The sequence below is a fragment of the Heloderma suspectum genome, chromosome 2 (assembly GCF_057233095.1).
Source record: "Heloderma suspectum isolate Gila_16-S chromosome 2, 16-S_ref, whole genome shotgun sequence".
NCBI lineage: Eukaryota > Metazoa > Chordata > Lepidosauria > Squamata > Helodermatidae > Heloderma > Heloderma suspectum.
Window position 1 is genome coordinate 178,667,550 of NC_139459.1, and position 14,537 is coordinate 178,682,086.

Sequence of the window (14,537 nt, forward strand, 5' to 3'; positions counted from 1 at the left end):
GGGGCAGCACAGGCATGCTGGGGCCCACCGGGACTTGCTGCTGCTCATCACAGCATTGTTTCTTTCTTCTTAATTTTTAAAATACTTTATAGCCAGTGGGAGGCTAGCCAGGCATATACAGGGTAACAGATGCTCTTTTTATTCTTTTTACTTTAAAATATTGTCCCTTTCTATTACAAAATGGTGCTCATTCCCCAAATAAATGTGTTTCACATCAGGACAAGAGGAAGCAAACTTCATTTTATTCCTGTAGTCATGATGGTGCTATGACTGAAGTGAGTTTAAAATGTGAAACTGCACATGCTCAGAGTAATTCTTTGCTTTGCTTTTATCAGGGTGGGCAAACAACTTTTTGTTTGTATGTTTTATTCTAACATTTCAGGAATGTGGAAGCAGTTGTGAAGCAAGAAATGGCATGGGGAGGAGAGTAAAGTTCCCACCATATTATTAAATAAATAAATAAATAAATAAATAAATGCGCTAATTACATGCAGTTCAGCAAGTAATGTAAGCTCGTACTGAGCATGGTTTTATCCATTCTGCTGAATGTTGTAGACGTTTTCATTGCTGCTTTTGCTGTTCTATTTCTGTAGTGCTTTGTATATTTATTGTTCTTGTTATATGCTGCCCCAAGAGTTTTTACTCAAATAAATAAATGAATGGTGATAATGGCAATAAGAATAAGTATAAGAATAAATAAAATCTATACTTCACTATACTTCACTACCATTATAAATGAAAATGTAGAGTTTCAGAAGGAAAACAGATAGGCCCCTTTCCATACCTCAAAGAGCAGGGAAGCCAATGGAGGGGGAAGAGAGGAAAAGGCAAGTGTCACACGGAACCACATGCTGAAGAGGCAAGCCACTTGAATATTAAAATTTTTGAAACTTGCCTTTTCAGCCATGCAAGCAGCTACAGAGGAAAGCTCCCACAACTTGCTCTCAGTTTTGTGCACAGTTCATCCCAGTCATGTGGGCATATTGATTCATAGAATTATATCTATAGCAGGTAAATGCAACAGTAGAGTTTTAATTTGGAAGCCAAGTGTTCCCCCACATGGTGCATCTAGTAAGAAAATGTGGTGATCTGCCTAGAACAAGTGAAATAGAATAGTTTACTGCATTGGCCATAAGTGGATTGATATATGGCAAGCCATCTCTCTCTCACACACACATACAATACAGATTGGGAGAGAAGGTCCCCTTGAGGCAAACTATGCTTGAGTTCTTCCTGGATAGCTTTTCTAGTGCTTTCATTCATCTCAAGTTGCAGAACAACAGATAATAACGAAATGTGATTGTATTCATCAGGACCCAATAGGGATTATGGTTTCTCTGCACATTATAAAAACTTTTAGTGCACTTCGCAGTTGTAACTGTTGCTTTAAGAGAATAGAATGCTTGCTGCAGATCTACCTGTTAACTCTCTTTTCAGACTCAAAGCCTCCAGTTCCACTCACAGCATCTGATGAAGTGGGTTGTAACCCACAAAAGATCATGCTAATTTATTAAACGATCTGAACAACTAAAACAGTTAGTCTATATTTGTGCTACACTTAACCCTTGAATTCATCCATCTCAAAGAATTCATCTTTGGCCCTGTGACCTCCACAGGGGCCACTCCCAATCTAGTCCCTACTTCACACATCTCACATTTGGTTGCCATTCTAATCACTAATGCCAGAAAGGCATAGAGATGGAGGAGTGGAGAGCAAGGCCACAGCCTTGTCCTTAAAGACCAGTGACTACTTCCAGTGTAGTACTGGATGTTCAGGCTGTGTGTGTCACTCTTAATCTTTTTTCTTTGCTTTATGATTATCCCATGGTTACACCACAATCAGGGAAGGGGGTCATAGCTCACTAGTAGGAGATGTCAGGTTCATTCCCTAGCATTTCTGGGAACAGGATTGGGAAAGACTCCTGTCCAAAACCCTGGAGAGCCACCACCACTCAGTGTAAAACAGCCTTCCCCAACCTGGCTGCCCCAGGTGTGCTGGATGACAATCCCCTCCCTCCCCAACCAATGACTATGCTGGCTGAGGATGATGGGGGTTGTAGTCCTCATCATTCCCGAATGGTCCAGGGCTAGGGAAGGCTGGTGTAGACAATACGAAGCTAGATGGACCAGTGATCCGGGTCGGTATGAGGCAGCTTCCTTCAGTTCAGGTGAGGTTATTTCTCATTCAGAAACTGAACATCATTTTGGGTGGACCTCTAGTACTGGCATAAGCCACTGTGTCACCTTCACAGTCTTGCCATACTGAGGGCAGTATCCAGTTGTGTCATTCCATTCGTGCAAATGATGTTGTGCTAGCAGAAGCCAGGTTCTGAATTATGTGCAAGAGAAGAATCCAACTAAAGTTACATTTGAGCAAGCAGGTTGCACGGGTGGTTGTGCATTATGCTTGTGCAACCTATTGCACAACCCATTGTGCATCCTGTTGTGCATAACTCTCATGCAACCCAATGTGCTTGGGCAACTCTTGGGCAACATTTTGCACAGGCATGATGGGGCAACTGCTTGCACAATGGAAAGATTTGACAGAGCTCCACTGGCACTATTTCAGCTTGCAGAATGCCACTGTTGGATACTGCCCTGAGACTTATCTGGCAAGCAGGCAGGCCTTGCAATTGCATTTGACATGAAACCATACTTTGTTTGGCTTATGGTTTTGTTGTCAATTGCCCTGAGCACTCATTGAGTGGAGGGGCAATTCAGAAACATTTTAAACAAAACAAAATAAGTGCAGCCTCCTTACTGTGGCCTGACCAAGGAAAGCTGTAGCTGAAACTGCATGCTTAGGAGTATTAGCTGTCCTGGAATGAGGCCAAAGAACAGAAGGCAAGCAGCTGTGTGGATACTTGACCCAAGCAAGCCCTTTTTCTTGACCGTGGCTTTGCATACAATGGACCAAAACAAACACAGATTTTTTTAAAAAAACACCCTCCCCCCAAATTCTGCAGAAATTATGCAATGTAGTGTCTTATTTTCATGTTTCCTCTGCTTTTCAAAAACTGTAGAAATTTTGGCAAGGATGGGGGTGGAGGGAATGTAGGAGGGAGATGCATGAAGAATGGGAAGATGTGAGCTATAGGGCCAGGGGCCAGGAAAACAGTAACCATCATCAGCAAAGGACTAGGAGATGCTCCAGAAACTGAAGTCCCATCAAAACCCCCGCTCAGTACAGATATCGCTTCTGATATTTTACAGAAGTCCTCTGCAGCTATTCAGGACTAAGATACTGTATACATGTACTGGAGTTGTAGCCAATGTTAGTCCTACTTAAGAGAAGACCCACTGAAATGAATGGTACTTACATTAGATTAACACTGGATATAACCCATAGATGTGAAGCTTCTCTGAATGCTAATATCTATGACAGATACTCCGATTCCATTGCATGGCAATCTTGTGAAAGTGAAGTACACACATTTTCACAAGTCAGTCAGAGTACCTTCAAGTGCTTTAGCACAGAACAATATACTTAAAACATTATTTCCAATAATAATAGTAGTAGTAGTAATAGTAGTAGAAGTGTAGGACTGGGGAGATACAGGTTGAAATCCCCACTTGTCCATTATGCTTACCGAGTGACCTTGGACCAGTCACTACCTCTCTGCCTAGCCTACCTCACAGGTTTGTTGTGAGGATAAAATGGGAGGGGGTGAAGAGCCATGTATACCACCTTGAACTCCTTGGAGGGAAGGTGAGATATAAATGCAATAATAAAAAAATAAATTCTGTTTTCAAAGTGCCCCACATACATGATCATAGTTATGCTTACAGCAACCCTGTAAGGTAAGTCAGTATTACTATTCCCATATTATAGATTGGAGAGGGCAGAGAGACAGTGAATTTCCCTAAGGTAAATTGAGTGAGTTCATGGCAGAGGTATAAATAGAACTGGGGATTTCTTAGTTCACAGCTTGGTCTTTTAGTCACCATACTGCACTAGCTGTCACTAGAAGCCCTTCCCAGCTCCCCTGCCTCCCCCCCCCCATCCCACCCTGACTTCTGAAATCTCACTCAGCTGCCTACACATTTTCAACCTTTCCTCTGCAATCAAAACAGCTAGAAACTTGGGGCTTTTTCTTTAAAAAAAAGAAAAGAAAAGAAACATTCTCAGGATGCTAAATTTGACATCAAATTCCTTTGGACTCATTTGAGGGCTTCCAGAGTATTTATTTCCATGACTCATTGTGACATTAGTGCTGAAGTCAAACAATATTTATTTTTTGGTTCTAACTTGTGCTGCATACAGATCAATAAATCTGACTAACAACACCCCATCATTCTCCCCCCCCCCCTTTGTCATGACACACATCTTTGCTTTTTGAATCCAAAGGGGCAAGCTGCAGAAACACTGGGTGTGTTCCTCACCATTTTTCTCCCTCCCACAACAGATGCATCTATCATTCGTATTCCTACAAGAAACAACAGTAGAAAGGAGACAGCCCTCAAAACAGAAAGTACATTAAAACAAACCAACACCTAACTGCAATGTAGGTCTTGAGCAACCCACATTAAGGAAAAGGCTTTTTAAAAAAATTATCCTACATCTTTAAGGTATTTCATATACTTCCAGTGGAATCTGTGCCTTGCAGTTTTATTTTTTATTACTGTCTGATTTGTAATTGTTGTCTATTGAATTTTATTGCTTTAATATTGTTGTAAACTTCCCTGGAATCAATGATGAAGGGGGGAATATTTAGAAAATATTTCTAAATAAAGAAATATTTAGGTGCAATAAAACCTCCCCTCCCAATCCTGTTAATTCATGTGGAATAGCAAAAATCAGAACAGGGATTGTCCACTTCCCCTACCTGGAGATGGGGTTTGTGGGTATCTGGTACTCTGATTCAGAAGGACAATAACCCATGAATTGCAAGATCTTGAAGCACCCCTGTCTTCATCATTCTCATAAAATTACCTCTATGGTGTATCCACAGCAAAATGCACATGCACAAGCAAGCAAGCAAGCAATTGTTACAATGGCACCATCATACCATTTTCTTCCAGAATCCCAACCAGTAGGCATTCAAACAATCTGCATTTAATTGGCCTGTAAAGGAAAAGAGAAGCTGCTGCAATCTGGAAGAGCTGCATTGTGGAATGCACCATCCACCCTATTCTGCTCAGACAAATCCAAAAGTCCAGCAATCTCACCATATTGCCAGATTAGCCCACCAAACACATCATGGTGTGTCAACCTTGTGCTATTGCACCAAAGCAAACAAGAAAAAAATTGTGAAGTCTAATTTAGATAGACAATGAGCCATCTGTGCATGGTAGAGGGAAATATGCATGGCAAAGACTTATCACTATAGCAGGACAACAAAAAGTGGAACAGCAAAATAAACACAGAGCGAAAAATGAAACTAAAAGATTTAGGCTGCTTCCGGACATGGGTGCTAAGAGTGCTGGTAGTGGGGAAACACTCCCCAAACAGAAATGCCTCATTAAAGAGGTTGTGGGGATTTTGAACTACTATTGATGGTTAGGCATGATGACAACCCTCACTCCTCCCTCATGCCCCCCTCCCAGGTTGATCCTACTAGCCCACAGAACTGGGATCATCCACAAATGTTTGCCTGAAAATGTGGGTGACAACACCCCAGTATGCCGTGTAAAACAGGGGCAAGCAATGTGATGCCCGTGGGCATCAGTAAAGCCCCAGATAGCTTTCCTGGTGCCTGCCAAGGTGTGTGTGTGTGTGCGAGAGAGAGAGAGAGAGAGAGAGAGAGAGAGAGTCTGTCTACCTGTCTATGGGTGATGAATCAGGATGAGACAGATCATATGGGTGGTAATCCAGAGTAATAGAGAGAAAGAGATGGAGGGAATGTGTTTCCTGGCAGCAGTGTGCAGGGAGAAAAAGAGTTTGCCTTTTGTGAAATAAATATTTTTCTGTTGGACACTGTAGGTTCAAAGGAGTTGCTTAGTATGGTAGGGCTCAGATCCCACCTCTGCCTTGTACTCAGCCTTTTGGGCAGATCACTTGTCTTTTGCCATGCCTCCCATGGCAGCCATTTTGTGGTGGTGCTCAGGGCACTTTCTCGAATTGCTCAATGTGCCCACGGTCCCCCAAAGTTTGCCTACCCCTGATGTAAAGTGTTCCTATAGATAATATTTAACACAGTGGAGAGTAAGATAAAACAAGCAGCACCAATCCCCAAAGCTCACACAGAATGAGTGTGTTTGATGGAAATCCAACAGTGATTAACAGCAACAAAGTGGGAGACATCCATCTGAGTGAGAGAGAAATGTACAGGCACATATAATCCTTTCTCTTGACCACTGTTTGATGCCCACAAGCTTGTTCCTACATGCATGCGCACAAAGCACATCTCCCGGCAGCTGTCATCCAGAGCTATCTCTCCATCCCTGTGGCATTTCAGGTGCAGACACTGAGCTCATCTGCCTGAAAGGCCCCTTGCTTTCCCCCTAGCATGTCTAAACAAGTCTCTGGCAACTTGGAATGAAGTCAAAGCTGCATCTTCTTGGGCTTTAAAGTTTTGGGACCTCTCCTTCACTGATGCCCTCCACTCTGGATTAGATGTTGAGAGAGAATAGAGCCTTGTTTGTCCAGCTCTGAGTCCAGTTGCCAAGCCATTATAAAATGTCATATTGTATTTTCACCCTTCCCCCCCCCCATAGCTGCACCAGACCACTTTCAGATCTTGCAATATAGAGGCCATGATCTCTCCAATACGGGGAGGGAACCTGTAGCTCAGTGGGTAGAGCATCTGCTTTGCATGCAGCCCAGGTTCAATCCCCAGCATCTCCAGGTATCCAGCTATGGCTAGGAAAGAATCCTGCCTGGAACCCTAAAGAGCTGCTGCCACTCAGTGGCAACAATACTGGGCTACACGGACCTGACTCAGCTTCCTATGTAGCTCTCTGGGTTGTTGTTGGACTACAATTCCCATCATCCCTGACCCCTGGCCATGCAGTCTGGGGCTTATGGGAGCTGGAGCCCACAAAACACCTGAAGGGCCACTGAGTCCCTACTCCTGCTCTACAAGATGAAGGGATATCTAGTGGACTAGAGAACAAGGTAACTGGCAAGCTATTCCATCCAAGAGGAAAAGGGAAGCATAAAAGAGAAGGCATACAGCAGGGAACCTGAGTTAAGGCTTTCTTTCAGGATGGGCACCTTGAATTCCATTCTTTCCCAATGGAGTACTGCAATAAATTCCCTCAAAATACAACGGAGGGGGGAAGGCAGGGCAGGAGATGCAAGGGGCTAGCTAGAAGAAGCTGTATCCAGGCTTCTCCCCATCCCTCTCCTCCAGTTGTTTTCAATCAGACACATTTTCTTGCTCGTTTCCCCAGCAAAGCACTGCTGCCAGGAGTCTCCCAGTGCGGCTGGGTGTGTGCAAAAGGGGCGGGCAGGATGAGAGGACAGAGCTTCGGAATGGTCGAGCCAGCAATGGGGCGAGGAGGTTAATGTGTTGGAGAAAGAAAGAAATGTTTGCATCATGCATTTCTAGGCATGGAAAGGCAGTTTAAGGGAAGGGCTGTAGCTCAGTGGTGGAGCACATGCTTTGTAGGCAAAAGGTTCCTGGTTCAGTCTAAGTCCTGGAAACTTCCACTGGAGAGCCAGTGTGGTGTAGTGGTTAGAATCTTGGACTGGGACTCGGGGAGATCCAGTTTCTAGTCCCCACTTGGTCGTGAAGCTCACTGGGTGATATTCAGACAGTCATTGACCCTCGGCCTAACCTACCTCACAGGATGGTTGCAAGGATAAAGCTTCCTCGCATTCCTTGGAAGAGGAAAAAAGGCAGGATATCAATGTAATAATAGCTAAAGTATAAAAATCTCCAGGTAGGTCTGGAAAAGACCCCTGCTTGAAGCCCCGGAGAGCCACTGCCAGCCAGATGGATAGAGTAGATGGGCCCACGGGCTGATGTCGCTCACATAAGGCAGCTTCCTAGGAGAGCATGCTAAACGCAGACCCTGTGAACAGTCACAAGGACAAATGGACCACCTTGCATTCTTCTAATGAATGCTTGACATTACGATGTCAACGTTAGTAAATGTCAACAAGGACAGCGAGGTCATCAAATGCATCCAATGGCTTATTGCTGAATTTCCAGACATTTGCCACACAAATGAGAGACTGTCAGCATTCCCCTGTGCTTCACATTCTCTGCACGTTTGGACATCCACTGTAATGTACATCAGTGCTTGAGCGCGAGATACTGAGCTTTTCTACATGAGGCCATTAATCTGCTGTATCTATTTTTAGTTTCGTCACAGAACTGAGACTGGAGGTCAACACAAAGATTTTTCCTTTCCTGCTTTTCCACTACATAACCTCTATGTGACACTATGCTGTAGCAGAATAACACGCTTACACAAGTAGGAAAATACATTTTCTTTCTCTTTCAGAAATAATACTCCATTTTCCCTCCTCTAAAAAAAACCCTGGGAAAGTGCTCTTTAAAAACAGAAGTGAACATGGAGGGTCACTACATCATTTCAAGAACCCATAAACAACTGTGAGCAAGGAATGAGTGCACAATACATGCATCATGTTGAAAGCTGTGTGTGAGAGATGCAGAATATATATGTGCTCTGCTCAGTGTGTGTGTGTGTGTGTGTGTGGACGTGTGCATGCAGGAGGAAGACAGAGAAATGGGGATGCTGTGGCTGCTATGCACATCGAATCTGTAAGCACTTCTTTAGAACATAGGAAACTGCATTACAACAAGCCAGATCATTAGTCTATCTAGTTCAGTATTGCCTACACTGAACGGCAGCAACTCTCTAGCATTTTGGACAGGGCTTTGCCCCAGCCCTACTTGGAGATGCCAGGGATTGAACCTGGGACCTTCAGAATGCAAAGAATTGTACTACAGCCACTCCCCTCTTTGTATAAGAGAACATCTTTACATTGACAGCACTGTGGGGTGGCAGCAAGCCATTCACACGCATCAGCTTATCACCGGGATGTATCAGTTTCTCCATGGACCACAAGCATTAATCTCAGCAGTCTGCAAGGGTGAATAGTGCCCTATGCACAAGGCAAGGGAGTTTATACTGACACGTTCCACATGGAGGAGTCTCCATGTGGCTTAGCGTTTCTGTGAACAGGTGTGCTCGGTGTTTTCCCTGCTAAAGCAGGAAAACAAAAAAAGGCCAGATCCACCCTAAAAGTAGGAACACTGTCATTGTTTCTTCTCTGAGCATTAAAAATTACATTCACTGCACAGGTTTTGTTATCATCACTCACCAGCAGCAAAGTCAGGTGAGGAACCAACATGGGCTCAACACTGTGGACTATGAGGGTCAAATGAACCCTCCCAGCCCTTGCAAAATAGCCCACACAGAAGCCCCCTTAAAGATGCCCCTCCGTCTGTGTGTGTGTGTGTGGAAGAAAGAAAGAAAATCTTTGTATTTGCCCCAGCACTGTTTGGTGGAAGGGTATTTGTAAGTTTCTGGCTTGCAGAAAATTCCTCTGCTTGTTCACAAGCTATGTGTAACATGAACTTTTAAAAACAGATGTCTGTCTCATAAAAGTTACCACCTTACTCGCCTTTTTCTTTTCTTTTGCATTTCTTACAGGGCTTCTGTCTATATGGAGGCATTTAGCACACTGGATCACATTGACAATGCAGCTCCATCGATCTCCATGCCAATCACTGCAGGATCAGTGTGGGTAGCACAGCAACCCTTGCTTAACAGCAGCACAGATAAACCAAACCTCTGTTCTAGACAGTACCACTTGTACTTGTTTGGTGGCAGTAATAATACTCAGCAACTGCATAATGCCTTAATGTTCTAAGTGCTTTACATTTATTATCTCAGTAATTCTTACAACAGTTCAGAATACAGCTGCTGGACTGCTAACTGGGAGTGGGTGTTATGAGCATGTTATGCTGCTGCTTCATCAACTGAACTGGCTCCCAGTCCATCTCCAGGCCCAGTGCAAAGTGACAGTCCCTTAGTGCCTAGGGGTGGGCCACTTGTGGCCCTCCATTTGTTTGGGTCTACAGTTCCCAGCATGCCTCAGCATTGGCTATGCTGGCTAGGGCTGTTGGGAGTTGTAGGCCAAAACATCTGGTGGGCCACAAGTTGCCTACCCTTGCCTTAGTGGCTTGGGAGCCAGGTACCTGAAGGATCACCTGTCCCTACATGTGTGTGCCCATAGGTTGAGATCCTCAGCAGAGGCCTTTCTCCAAGTTCCCCCACCATCTGAGATGCAGCAGGTGGCTACCAGGGAGAGGGCCTTTTCAGTGGTGGCTCCCAGCTTCAGAATGTTCTCCCAAGAGAAACTCATCTTGCACTCACTCTGATGTTTTTTCCAGCACTGTGCAAAATCCTCCCCATCCCACAACCCCAAGGCTTTTAAACTTTTGTTGATCTCTTTTATTTGGATGCTGCTTTTACAGAATTGTTAGTTTTACCCCATTTGAATGTATTTGGGTTTTTTATGGTATTTTAAAGCATTTTTATTGTAAGTTGCCCTGATGATATATTTGGAGGGTAGGGTATGAATCCCAATAAGATATAAATCATAAATCCTGCAAGGCAGAACTTATAAAGTAGCTACCACCAGCATGGGGAGAAAGAGAAACAGGTGCCACTCCTTATTCTTGGAGACCAACACCACCCCACCCACCACCCCTTTAACGTGATCTTAACATCACTTGCTGCTCTGGGTACTCTTTGAAGTAGAAGAGTGTTCAGTAGCTGCTATAAAAATCAGTGTTTAAAATACAGTTGTCCATACTGGAATTTAAGAGGAATGACTGTCCATGTGACTCAGTGTGTGTGTGTGTGTCTGTGTGTAAGGGAGGGAGGGAGGGAGGGAGGGAGACAACATGCCCATGTTTCATTTGTCTTTGCATCTCTGTGCCTGAAGGTCTACAACTTCTATACAGGGTTGGACCGAGAATTTGTACTTTGCTTCATGTTTTTCTAAGCTCTTCTCAGTAGGTGACCATCTACACTATTTACCATAATCTTCATGGGTGTCTGTGAGAAAGGCAAATGGCACAGCTCCTGCCCATCCCATCCCACCCCCACCCTCACCCCACCTTTCACGCTAGCCTTGTCATCAGCCCATCTGCAAGTGAAAACTTAGAAAAGGGGATGAAGTATGGATGGATTCCTGGTTGTTTTCTTTATTTCATTTCAGTAAAACTCCACAATTTTACCCTGGTTTTCCACATTGCAGTCTCCAGAGCGGCCGATGTCAAGAATTGAAAAACACCATTGAGAAGGAAAATACAGAAAATCACATGAAAAAACAAAACCAAGATTGAATGAAAATGAACACAAGAAACGTACGAAGTGGCAGCAGAATTAAACAGCAGATAAAAATAACGGAGCAGGGAAACAATTCCCATGCTACCTCCCACCAAATGCCTGTGTAAACAAAAACAGATTTCGGTTGGTGCCAAAAGGGAAGAAGAGTTGGCAACAGCCCAATATCTCTGAGGAGGCAATCCACTGGGGCCAATGCTGGGCTTTACTGGGCCCTCAGCATGGTTCAACCAATGGGGGGCAGTGCTAATTTGGACCCCAGCGCAGCATTGCTGATCCCCCTGCCACCATCACCACCCCCCGCTGCTGCTGCTGCCAGTCACTCCCCCATCCCTGGACAGGCTTACCCAGTTGGTGGCGGTGCTTTGAACGGGAGCTGAACTGCTGTGTGGCTCCAATCTGCAGTGGGGGACCACCATCTTACGTTCCCCCAAATGCTGACACTGAGCATTTCACTTTGGGGGATCTAAAATGGCAGCTGCACACTGCAGGTTGGAGTTGAGCAGCAACTCCTTTTCCACCCAAAAGCACCAAATGCAGATGCTGAGATGCAGGGGGTGACTGACTGGTATGCCAACAACACTGGGTAGGGGCCGCTGGATGGGGACCCAAAGGTGAGGTAGGCAGCAGCCCCGGTGGGCCCTGCAGTTGCCTCAGTATGCCAGGTGCTGGCGCTGGGCCTGCATTCTACAACAGAAGAGTTTCTGGGAATGTCAGGATTTGTAGAAGTACCCTTTAAAAAAAGAGAAAGAAATGTATTTATTTATTACATTTCTAATCTACCCAATAACTAATGTTCTTTGGATGGGCTACATACAGTTAAAAAAAAACTAAAATGCCATAGAACAATGACAAATGTAAAATGCAATGCAAAGATTGAGAAGAATAAAATAGAATATAATGCAAAACAATAAACAGCATAGGAATAGATAAAACAGCCATAAAAATCTAGAACTAGCTCTCTAAAAATCTAAGGGGGAGAAACAAAAACAAAGGTCAATGCGGTGGAGCATACTTAGTGGATAGGGGGTGGGGCAAAACCGGGGGTGGGGAAGTAGGAATGGATTGGAGTGTCCCGGAAGAGGGCATGGCTGACTGGCCGGCACCCCTAAGAGAACCACTCCACAACGTTTTATTGCAGATCTCACTTTTCTACTTTTGAACAATTTGAAGTTTCTGAACACCGTTGCATGCATATATGTCCTGCAGGAACTCACAAGATACCCATGAGAGCTTTCTGCAGTGTGTAACCATATTAAACATGTATTTTAAACCTTTCATTTTAAGCAAGTTTAGCACAGGGTTGATGTAACATGAAGCGGCCCTCATTCAGACTGATAGTTTGAGGCAACCTTCCCAAAGGCTGGCATAAGGAGTGGCCTAGGGAAAGCAATCCCTTTCTGCAAATGATTATATTTCCCAATCAAGTCATGATATGCCCAGCCCAGAATTGCCCAATGTTTTACCCTAAATATTTCTCAGATGGGTAAATATTTCTTTGTTTATTCACACATTTTCCAAAGAGTTAAAATGAACTATCACAGGTTATATTCATAAGATAAATAGTTTTATGGAGCTATTCAGTCTGCGACTGCTTTTAAAAGACAAGCATCTGCATCATTATACACTAACAGCGAGCTCATTCTCCAAGTGCGGTTCTTTATTGCAGCCAGAATGACACCATCTAAGTCCAAGAGGGAGGTAAATCTGTAAACTTGGGGAAACCTCGAGGTTGGCAAAAGTAAAATGGGCGAGGGGGGGGGGTTACCGAAAGCAGCCAGTGAGCACTGAGCATGCTCAGTAGCCACAGGACAATGAGAGTCTGTTGAGTGGGGTGGTAGGGAAAAACCAGGAGGGAGAAGAAATGGAATGGAGTACATTGGAAGAGGCTGGTTGGCACCCCAAACCGAAACATTCCACCCTGCAACATTTTATTGCAGATCTCACTAGCAGACTTCTGTAGGCAAGCAAAACTGCATGCTACCCCCCCCACACACACACACACACTCACTACTTTTAATGTGGAATTAATCCAGCATAACTACTACCTTTTCTTCCACTAGCTGTGAGGAGATAAAGCTGGTTAAATGTATTAAGGGTTAATTAATCTGCAATAAGAGATTTAAAATATGTGTTCCTACGGAGGAGGCACTGAGCGGGATCCACAAGGATGAAATAATGTTAGGGCTGCAAGTCGATCAAAGAAATTTTAATCGATTAGACATATGAGTTATAGTTGATTAATCTACCAGTCATATTTGCAAATGGATAAAACCATATTTCTGGTGCAAGAGGAACGTTTCCTTTGTTTTTAGATGATGCAGATGAACGGGAGGCAGCAGGCGTCACCAGAGAAGAGTCATTATCTCGGATGAGAGAGAGAGAAAGAAGGGAATGCCTTTTTTACAGATGATTACTTGTATTTTTAAAAAATGATTTATTTATTCAAAATCTGCTGCCCAATTAATCACGGCAGCTTTTTAAGTCACTTACGTTGTGGCGGTGGTGTTTTTAAAGAAAACAACAACACAAAATCAAGTGAATCAACAAAAGTGATTAAAAGTGTGTTTATTATTCTCATTATCTTCATCAGGCTATGGGATAGGAGCTCTGTGAGTTGGAGGGAGGGGGGAGATCAGAACTCACAAAGGGATCACAAAAGTTGAGGGAGGGACAGGATCCTAAGGCAGGTGGAACTTTCCTCCTTGCACCAGCCAAGACATGAGTAGGTTAAACATCCCCTGAAAGAGGACGCTGCCTAGTTCACATTGGATGAATTTGTGGCATCAGTGCCCCCCACCCCAATTCTACTTCGCTCGCTCTGTCATCTCGACAGGGTTGAGAAGAAGAGCTTCTCTTTCCTTCTGGCACCCTTTCCTACTGGGGGTGGTGGTGGTATCAGAGATGATGCCCTGTTCTGCTCCTCTTTGAATGCCAGAGTCGGCATTCGTCCTTCCCAATCCACTCCCCTACTCGCAGGCAGCCACAGGGGCACACAAAGAGATGGATCAGGTGGCTGGTGAGGAGAGACCGAACCTAAGGAGGGTCGAGCTCAAACCAGCTTGAGAAACTCTGTCCAAAGGCCACTGAAATGGGCGCAGCCCGATGTGCTCGGCGCTGTATCCGGGCGATGCTCTCCGGGAGCATCTGAAGCAGCAGCACCGACTGGCATCATCTTCCTCGTCCCCAGGGCGACCCCTCCCCGAAATCCCCCCACCCAGGGCCGAGCCGGCGTCCTTACCTGCCCTCGCCCGGGGAAGCGC